We start from the raw sequence: 3,010 nt of genomic DNA on the forward strand, positions 1-3,010 counted from the left end.
ATAGAATTATATCTCGCCTTATCTTCTGTGGAATGGAACTTGTTTTGTGGTTCTTCAAGTTGAATAGTGGATTATGTTCTTTTCCGAGACATGTTGACAACTTGAGACTTGACATAAGATGACAACAAGTAATAATTTCCCAAAATCTACTCAGAAATGATTCAAAATTAGAATTCATGTATAAAAAAGATAATCAAATTAAATCTAGTTAAAATTTTTGAGTGTCTACGAACCGGGGACTACCACTAGAGTGTTTGCAAACTTTAGGTGGTAAGGAATTTAGTGGTTGATAAGCTATAAAAGTAACATATTTTAATCCCATTCTTAATGCGTTTTTGGATGATTACTTATGCAAATTAGTGAATTTGATGCTCATAATCCTTTAAATTCATGTTTCTATACTTAGGAGAGCATTTGGGAGCGGAAGGAGCAAAAAAGAGCCAAAATTGGACAAACAGAGCTATTTTCGGGAGCCATACGGGCTGGGCATTTTCCACACGGGTTGGGCACAGGCCCGTGTGAGCCACACGGGCTGGACACACACCTATGTGCTAGCCTGTGTCGATTTCTCATCCTACTTCCCAAATACGTGGAAAAACCCAATTTTTAGGCTTTTGAGCATTTTAAAGTCTGTAAATACCAATTCGAAGAAGACATAAGGGGTCAATAAGAGAAAATCAAAGAAAACACTCGAAGAACACCATTGAAATCAACTCGGAAGTGAATCTCCATCAAGATCGAAGATATCCTTTTAATTTCTTTCAAAGTTTTATTAAGTTTATTTATGTTTTGTGGTTATTTTGACTTTGAGATGTTTTTATTTAGGATTATGAACTAATTCCCTAGATACCTAGGGAGGATGAAACTTATGATAAATCTTTTTATTTAATTTTTATTTTTACGTGATAAATACTTGATTCTTGCTCTCAATTATGTATGTTTATTTCTTGTTTTACTATTTCCAGGATATCAATTCATGTTTAATATGTATACTTATTTCTTATTTTAATATTTTGAGGATATTAATTCATATTTAATGTGCTTAATTCAGTGGAGCAAAAGTCCTTGTTTAAGAGTAGATCTAGCATAATTGAGTGGAGTTGCATGCAATCCTAGAAATAGAACACCATAAATCTACCGGATTAGAGTCAAATCTAATAGGAGAATCCATAGATCGAGTTAATGCGACGATAGGGGTTTTGATTAGAAAGAGATTTCAACTAATCAACCTACAGTAAGTTGTTTTTACTCTCGAAAGAGATATTAACATAATTTAGGTATTTCTATGTATCAAGACACAAGTGAATAAATCTTTTAATTCAGATTCATAATAAAAGGTAAAGTCTAGGTGGATTCTTTCCTGGGTATTGTCTATCTCTTTGGTTAATATTCGATTATTTCTTTGATTCTTTCTCTATTTCATTCTTAGTTAAATTAGTTTAGTAAATTTAGATTAAAAAACACATCACTCCAAATTGTCAGCTAAATAATAGAGAAAACGGTAATTACTAATACTTTTAGTCCTCGTGGATACGAAATTCTCTACTCACCATAGCTATACTATTGTTCGATAGGTATGCTTGCCTTTGTCATATTTATTGTTAGTTTAGTGACCATCAAGTTTTTGGCGCCATTACCAGGGACTAGAAAATTAGGAACAATTTATTTTTATTAATTTAGCAATTTTATTTTTATTATAATTTTTGTTTTTAGTTTAATTTTTACTTTGTAATTTTTCTTCTACTTGCTTCTAGTAGGTTCCTCTAGTTTATGACTAGAAGAAACCCGTCGGGACCATTACTGCTTGATAGTAAAATTGTAAGTATAGCTCGTAGAAACCGTAGAGAAGCAAGGCAGAGGCGAGAAAATTTAGTAGACGAACAAGAGGACATTGTTATTGCTGAGGATATGGGTGATAACCAGAATAATTAGCTACCTCCTGTAGTTGTTACAGATCCATATCCTGTTCCTCGTACTATGTACGATTATGCCAAGCCCACACAATTGGGGCTGAATTGAGTATTGTGAGACTCACCATTGTTGCAAATAATTTTGAACTGAAGCCAAATACCATTTAGATGATACAATAGTATTTTCAGTTTGATGGTTTGCAAGACGAAGATTCAAATACCCATTTAGCCAATTTTTTAGAAATTTGCAACACTTTCAAGATTAATGGCGTCACTGACGGTGCCATTCACTTACGATTATTTCCTTTCTCATTGAGGAACAAAGATAAATAGTAGTTGAACTCTTTACCATGAGGTTCCATCACTACATGGGCTCAAATGACCGAGAAGTTCCTTCTGAAGTACTTCCCACCGGCTAAGACAACCAAGTTAAGGAATGATATCTCTTCCTTTGTCTAGATTAATTTAGAGACTCTATATGATGCATGGGAGAGGTATAAGGATTTATTGAGAAAGTGTCCTCACTATGGGTTACCCTTATGGTTACAGGTTCAAACCTTTTACAATAATTTGAATCCCTCAACAAGGCAGTTAATTGATGTAGCAGTCAATGGTACACTTAACAATAAAACATCCAAAGTGGCTTATGAATTTATTGAAAAGATGTCACTGAATAATTATCAGTGGCAAGTCATGAGGACGAAGCTAATGAAATCAACTGATGTTTTCAACTTAGATGCAGTCACCATGTTATCAAACCAGGTAGAACTTTTAAATAAAAAAATTGATGGTTTATATGTTTCTACGCAGGTACATTCGGTGATGCAATGTGATACAAATGGAGGAGGAATGAATAATCCAAAATGTTACCCTTCGCTCCTAACATAGAGAACAAACAAATCAATTATATGGGTTATAATTCTAGGGCTCAAAATAACCCTTATAGTAATTACTATAATTCAGGTTGGAGGAACCATCCCAAATTCTCTTGGGGTGGTCAAGGAAATTAAAGAGCACAACCCCCTCAGAGTTTCCAACAACAACCTTACCAGTAAGAGAAGAAGTTGAATCTTGAGGAGATGTTGACAAAGTTTATCTTG

The 3,010-nt window shown here is 33.8% G+C and overlaps 1 non-coding gene across 1 annotated transcript; it reads right to left on the reverse strand.

Moving 5' to 3' along the window:
• Positions 1-2,336: 2,336 nt before the first annotated feature.
• Positions 2,337-2,443, reverse strand: LOC121205705 (small nucleolar RNA R71). The gene has a single exon (XR_005900781.1). It is a non-coding gene; the product is annotated as a small nucleolar RNA R71 (small nucleolar RNA).
• Between the last annotated feature and the right edge of the window lie 567 nt (positions 2,444-3,010).

The sequence above is a fragment of the Gossypium hirsutum genome, chromosome A08, assembly GCF_007990345.1.
Source record: "Gossypium hirsutum isolate 1008001.06 chromosome A08, Gossypium_hirsutum_v2.1, whole genome shotgun sequence".
In the NCBI taxonomy this organism is placed as follows: Eukaryota; Viridiplantae; Streptophyta; class Magnoliopsida; order Malvales; family Malvaceae; genus Gossypium; species Gossypium hirsutum.